Source organism: Mus pahari, unplaced genomic scaffold, assembly GCF_900095145.1.
Source record: "Mus pahari unplaced genomic scaffold, PAHARI_EIJ_v1.1 scaffold_12093_1, whole genome shotgun sequence".
Lineage (NCBI taxonomy): Eukaryota > Metazoa > Chordata > Mammalia > Rodentia > Muridae > Mus > Mus pahari.
The window spans coordinates 3,431-10,580 of NW_018392219.1; the positions used below are offsets into that span (position 1 = coordinate 3,431).

Consider the following 7,150-nt stretch of genomic DNA (forward strand, 5'->3'; position numbering starts at 1 on the left):
TAGAAAAATTTAAAAAATTATTTGAATATATATATATATATATATATATATATATATATATATATATACTTATGGGTGAGCATTGTACAAATGTATATATGCATGTGAGATAATGAGGAAATATTGTTTATAGTTTTTAATATTAGAAGATAAAGATCCTCATGACATTGTTATATGAGAGATAAGGATATCATATGGTAAGGTCTCTGAAATTTGCTGTCCTTATAAAGCCTTATAGCTAAGAGAGTTCCAAATCTGTATAAATTCTGTTTTTTTAATATATATACTTGATAATTTCTAAAAGTTTTTTCCACAGAAGAGAAAAAGTCATATGAAAATATTTAGAGTGAAGCAAATATGAGCGATGAAATTTTTGTGTTTTCCTTTGCACAAAAGCATGTAAGTTTCCAATCTTTTCTTTATCATTGTCTAGAAAATATGACAGGAGCTGTGTGTGAGCCAAGCACTTCTGGTCTGACTCTCATGAGTTGTATGACAAGACACATTTTTGTGAAAAGAGCTTCAGACTACATCACTGTAATATCTCCATATTTGTTCCTCTAATAATGTGTGTGGAAGAATTAAAGTATGAATATTTTATGGGAATAAACTCAGAAATCATCAAAAATCTTCAAAACTACCTGTTTAAAATAGCACTTCAACTGAATACATTTGTGAATCTTTAGATCTAATATATAAAATGGAGCATCTTTTTAAGAGGATATTTGCTATCTCTGAGAACATACTTCTAATCATTTTATTCTTTGAATTAATAATTGGACTTTTAGGAAATGGATTCACAGCCTTGGTGCATGGCATGGATTGGGTTAAGAGAAAAAAAATGTCATTAGTTAATCAAATCCTTACTGCTTTGGCAACTTCCAGAATTTTCCTGCTCTGGTTCATGCTAGTAGGTTTACCAATTTCCTCATTGAACCCATATTTAGTTACTACTAGACTGATGATACAGTTCACTAGTAATCTATGGACTATAGCTAACCATATTAGCATCTGGCTTGCTATATGCCTCAGTGTCTTTTATTTTCTCAAGATTGCCAATTTTTCTAGCTCTCCTTTTCTCTATCTAAAGGGGAGAGTTAAAAAAGTAGTTTCAGTTACATTACTGGTGTCTCTGATCCTCTTGTTTTTAAATATTTTACTACTTAATTTGGAAATTAACATTTGTATAAATGAATATCATCAAATAAACATATCATACATCTTCATTTCTTATTACCATTTAAACTGTTAAATTCAGGTGTTAGGAAGTCACATTATTTTCCTGTTTGTCCCTGTTATTTTGTCCATGTCAACTTTTCTCCTGCTCATCTTCTCCCTGTGGAGACATCACAAGAGGATGCAGCAGCATGTTCAGGGATGCAAAGATGTCAGAACCACAGCCCACTTCAAAGCCTTGCAAACTGTGATTGCCTTTCTCCCACCATACTCCATTTTTATCCTGTCACTGTTACTACAATTTTGGATCCATGAATTAAGGAAGAAACCTTTCATTGTGCTTTTTCACATTGTATATGTAGCTTTTCCTTCATTCCATTCATATGCCTTGATTCTGAGAGACAGGAAACTGAGACAGGCCTCTTTCTCTGTGTTGTGGTGGCTGAAATGCAGGCCAAATTATGTGGAATAATATTTCTTTTTATTTTCATTTTCCATTTTAAATATTCTTAGAATTTGACTACATGAATTTCATGTTTTATTTGCACCAACCATTAATTAAAGCTATTATTAATTTAGCAAGTTGTGTACAAGGTTATTTTTAATACACATAAAAAAATTGATGGGTTTATATTCCACTAAAACATGAATATATCAAAATTATATAAATTTATTATCAACCATTAATCATGGAGTTTTTGACTTATGACCTTTATCGTATGTGTTTTAATATCTATAATAAATTGTGGTGAAAGCATATAATTGAAACTATGTAATATAAAATATGTAGATAAAACTTAAGAGAAGGAATATATGGATTAATATAGAATTATAAACCATTGGAAATACTGGTATTTTATTAAATATGGAGCTCAATTTGGAATTATTTTTGCCAATTCTTCACAGCCATGATGCTACTCTGTTTGAGTTATTGCTTATTGTTATTAGTTTCATTATCAAACATTATAAAATAATTTCATAATTGTTAAGATAATTTAAAATACATTTCTAATTGCAAAGTATATTATTTTACTGAACATAATATAATATAGTTTATTTTGATGTATAATTATAAGAAGTTCAAGATTATTAATTTTAAATTTTTTATATGTTTAATATTACATATCAATATTTTCATGTGAAATATGTTATTGATGACCCCATACAATCAATAGCATATCTTCAAATGTATACCTGTTCAAACTATTTATTGTTAAGTAAACTTTAAAAGCCTATAAAATTAAGTAAATTCATGAAATGGTTTCAAAGAATTCATCGTAGAATATGATACATATGCAATAGATCTTGGGGAGATGCCCAGTATTTTATCAAGTTAAATCTTCAGTATATATTTCTGAATTCTAGTAGAGATGAAGTGTTCTTTTTTCAGACATATTTTTATTCTTAAATTTCTTAAATTTCTGGGCTGAATTTATAATACACTTACAATCTCACAAAATGTTCACTCATTCCTTGAAATATGTGTGTAATTAACATCCATTCATTGTGCCATTTGAATATATTTTAATGAGAAACAGAAGCTCTGTGTACTGGATAGCTTTGTGTCAACTTGACACAGCTGGAGTTATCACAGAGAAAGGAGCTTCAGTTGGGGAAATGCCTCCATGAGATCCAGCTGTAAGGCATTTTCTCAATTAGTGATCAAGGGGGGAGGTTCCCTTGTGGGTGGTGTCATCTCTGGGCTGGCAGTCTTGGGTTCTATAAGAGAGTGGACTGAGCAAGCCAGTGGAAGCAAGCCAGTAAAGAACATCCCTCCATGGCTTCTGCATCAGCTCCTGCTCCCTGACCTGCTTGAGTTCCAGTCCTGCATCCTTTGGTGATCAACAGCAGTATGGAAATGTAAGCCAAATAAACCCTTTCCTCCCCAACTTGCTTCTTGGTCATGATGTTTGTGCAGGAATAGAAACCCTGACTAAGACACTCTGAAATAAAGAAACTGAACATCTCTTACAAGCAGTTTCCAAGCTAAGAACCTCTTATATTTCTGGGTTTGGGGAATTAAATGCATTGTAGAAAAGTGTTTTACAACTGAGGTACTTCTAGAAGAGAAACCCTAGTGTCTCTGCCTTCAATCCATCTGTGTTCTCACACATGAATACTGCTAGTTTTCAGATCTTTACTCCAGGATACATCAGAACCTACTGATTCAGTAGGAGGTGAGAGTAGCATCTTTCAATAGATGCAATACACCATACAAATTCATACAAGAAGACATCCATAGTTAGAGTTGGTGGCAGGTAAAAACTGCATAGACTATGTATTTTGTTGATTCAATAAAATATTCCTGCCTACCAAATGCAAAACAGTTTCAAGGTAAGATGAAAAAGTTATAGACTCCCTGTTAATCTCAATGTCTATGAGATATACCTATTAGGAACATTTAATAGAGAATATGGCTATTAATTTCTGTTTAACATCTACAGTTAAGAAAAAAATTTAAGAGTCTTCCCTGTATTCCTGATAAAAGTATGATTAACAATATAAACCAGGAGATATATTGGAATCTTGTAAACTAAGTTTTATGTATTTCAATTTTTGAGCTGTAATTCCTAGAGATATTATAAATTTCCTTCAAGGCCATGTGACTGATGGATAGAGAATAGTTTGAGGACTCCATGGTAGTGGAGAATTGGAATCTCATAAATTCAGAGATATGTGTGTGTATATGTTTGTGTGTTTATAATGATGTATAGAACAATTTTTGTACTTATAATAATGGTATTATTGTAGAAGGGTTTATATTAGTGATTTTCTTACCTCTGTAATAAGACATCATAGCAATATTATGGGAAAAAGATACTGATGAAGGAGATATGACAGCTAGCAAAGGGAGGAGGAATCTGGGACATTACAACTTCTTCTGCAAACACAGAGCAGAGAGAGTAAATGGAAGTAGGATGAGGTTATAAACTCTCAAACCTGTCCTCTGTGATGTACCCCTTCGATGAATCTATACCCCATCCCTCAAAAATGCTACAGACCTGGGCAATTGTAATACCTGAGCCTATATGGGACACTTCTCATTCAAACTAACACATTACACTCTTTGATGGCCATAGACACTTATTCATGGTCATATCACAATGCAAAATGCATATACTCCAACACCCCCAAACCCTTTCATCTTTTACATTTTCACTGCTGTTTAAAGACTAAAATACTTTCTGAGTCTCAAGGTAAATGTAGTCTCTTAATTGTGCCTGCTATGAATATCAGATTGCACATTCCAACATAGAATGGTACAGAATAGTTCTTTCGATTGAAAAAATATGTGGAGAAAAGCTGGAAGAAAGCAAGAGTGAAACCAAAGGTAAAGATACAAAACCCTACAGCAGTATGTCAAGTACATGAACCTTCAGTTTCCCCTTACCTCCTGTAACATAGGTCTTTCTCTTGGAATGATTTCTATTACCTGTGTACACCTCTCCATTAAAGATACAGAAAAATAGGCAGTTTGCTAATCAAAGAGAAGTCAAGCAATATTTTCAAATATAAGTTGTTCATCAGTCAAGACAATTTAGAACATAGCCTTTGAAATTCTGTAATGACAAGATTAGTTCTTACTAATAAACATGTAAAAGGGCATACGAATTTATCTTCTGTTTCAATGCAGAGTTTGAAAGGTGGTTCAGGAGTTACCAGCACTTATTGATTTTGCAAAGGACCTGCTTTGTGGTTTCCATTCCCAACACTCAGGCTCACAGCTCACTGTAAACCTGGTTCCTGAGAATCCAACAACTTTCCTGAATTTTCAAGTCTCCTATATGTAAGCATTAATCACATATACACTCATGTGAACAATACATACACAGAAAAGAGAGTTAAATATAGGAGCTGAAGAGATAGCTCACTGGTTAAGAGTGCTGACTGCTCTTCTTCAAGTCTTGAGTTCAAATCCCAGTACCCACATGGTGGCTCATAACCATCCATAATGAGGTCTGATGCCTTCTTCTGGTATGTCTGAAGACAGCTACAGTGTACTTACATATAATAGTCAATAATTTTTTTAAAGAGAGTTAAATTTAAAACAACATAATTTATTAATGTGGGTTCTCCTTATAGAGAAAGAATCATTTTCCAACACAATTTTAGCTAAAACCTAATAGAATTCAGGAGCATCATGAAATACTTCAATAATAGAATTCAGGAGCATCCATGAAATAATTCAATACTGAAGAGTTAAACTTTAATTACTAAAAAGGAGTTCTCTTTTCTGTGAAGATGAGCAATTTGCCTGTGAAAATTATGGGTATATAACTCTGAATATGAATAAGGAGGATTCTTTCTGAGGATTGCTTAGAAAACTATGGGATAAAATTTCATATCTTTATTTCCTTAGAATCTTTTTCTTTCTTTCTCTTTCTTTCTTTCTTTCTTTCTTTCTTTCTTTCTTTCTTTCTTTCTTTCTTTCTTTCTTTCTTTCTTTCTTTCTTTCTCTCTTTCTCCTTTTACTTGCATCTTTATTGGCCATGGCTACTATTTGAATGGGATAAAGAAGAAGGAGTACATGGCACTGATACCAGGCCAGTCATGTTTCACAGGCCTGTAGGTTATGGCGAAACTACCCAGGGAGTGGCTGATCAGTGCTTGTTTGATGTGCACGTGTTTGAAGGGCTTGCCTTTGTATACACTTACCATGCTGCCTACCTCCTCAGGCAGAATGATCATATCACCAGATGGTTCTTTACCATCTCAAGTTTCTCCCGGCACAGGGCCTCCATTTTGTCCTTTCTCAAATGCTTGAGTAGTGAGTGTTCTTTCCAATGCAGGTGACAGCTCAGGCAACACCTCTGCTGCGTGCTGGAAAACTATTCCAGATGCTCATAGGACATGTCCAGAAGTTGGTCCAAGTCCATGACACAGTATGTGAACTTGCAGAAGGTCTACTTCTGCTCGAATTTAGCCATCTTGGTGGCTGCTCAGTAAAGAAATTATTTTATTTTACATGAAGGGGTGTTTTTGTTTTGTACATGTACTTCTGTGCACTGTCTGCATGTACCAGTGCCTGCATATGTCAGAAGAAGGAATTGAATGTTCTGCAGTTGCAGTGACAAACAGTTATGAGCTACCATGTGGGTCTGGCAATTGAACCTGTGACCTCTGGAAAAGAACCGATTGAGCCATCTCTCTAGACCCTTCCTTAGAACTTTCAGAGAGCCAAATAGAAAGTGTAGAAAATTGCAAGAGGCAGAGGCTCCCTTATTATCTGTGTTATAGTCAATTGCGTTTTATGGTAATTTGGAGAATAAAAGTCAGAAGATAGTACTAGGAAAATTCTATATATCATTTCCTTTAATTCTTTGCCGTAACACAATAATTTATAAAATAACATTCCTTGGTAGTAATAAGCCATTCAATCAACTGCAGATCAAGTTTTATCTAGTAATTTCACATTTTCTTTCTATTCTACCCTTTCAATTTTAAATCTTAGCTGACATCTATACTTGATCAACTCAAAATGAGGCAGATGTTAGACATAGTTAACAGTGGCAAAACTATGAAAAATAATATGTCTTCATTTGCAAACTATCAAATGAGAAATGAAAATTTCCTTCAGTACCTGCTGTAGAAAATTCCAGCATCAGGCATACAGTCTGGGTGCAGGTCTTCTGAGAAGTTTGAGGGACAGTGTATCACTTGCAAAACATTGAGCACTCTGCAGTTTATTAAGTGTTTTCCTGATTTTTTTTCTCTTCAAAGATAGTAAAAGCATCCTGAAAGTTCAATACACATATAAAACCCCAATGTTGATTGTATTCAAATTTGGAGATTAAGAAGACATGGCCATGGAGATTAAACACACACATACACAAACATTCCCACAATCCTACAAGACTTGAGTTTATGAGCAAGCATCATCTCATCCAGAGAGAGAGAAAAGAAAGGGTGGAGGGGGAGGAGGAAAGACAGGAGGGGGAGGAGAAGAGGGAGAGGGAGAGGGAGAGGGAGAGGG

The 7,150-nt window shown here is 34.2% G+C and overlaps 2 pseudogenes; one reads left to right on the plus strand and one right to left on the minus strand.

The window, feature by feature from the left end:
• The first annotated feature begins 700 nt into the window (after positions 1–700).
• Positions 701–1,689, plus strand: LOC110314883 (annotated as a pseudogene).
• A 3,984-nt stretch (positions 1,690–5,673) lies between these two features.
• Positions 5,674–6,104, minus strand: LOC110314885 (annotated as a pseudogene).
• Between the last annotated feature and the right edge of the window lie 1,046 nt (positions 6,105–7,150).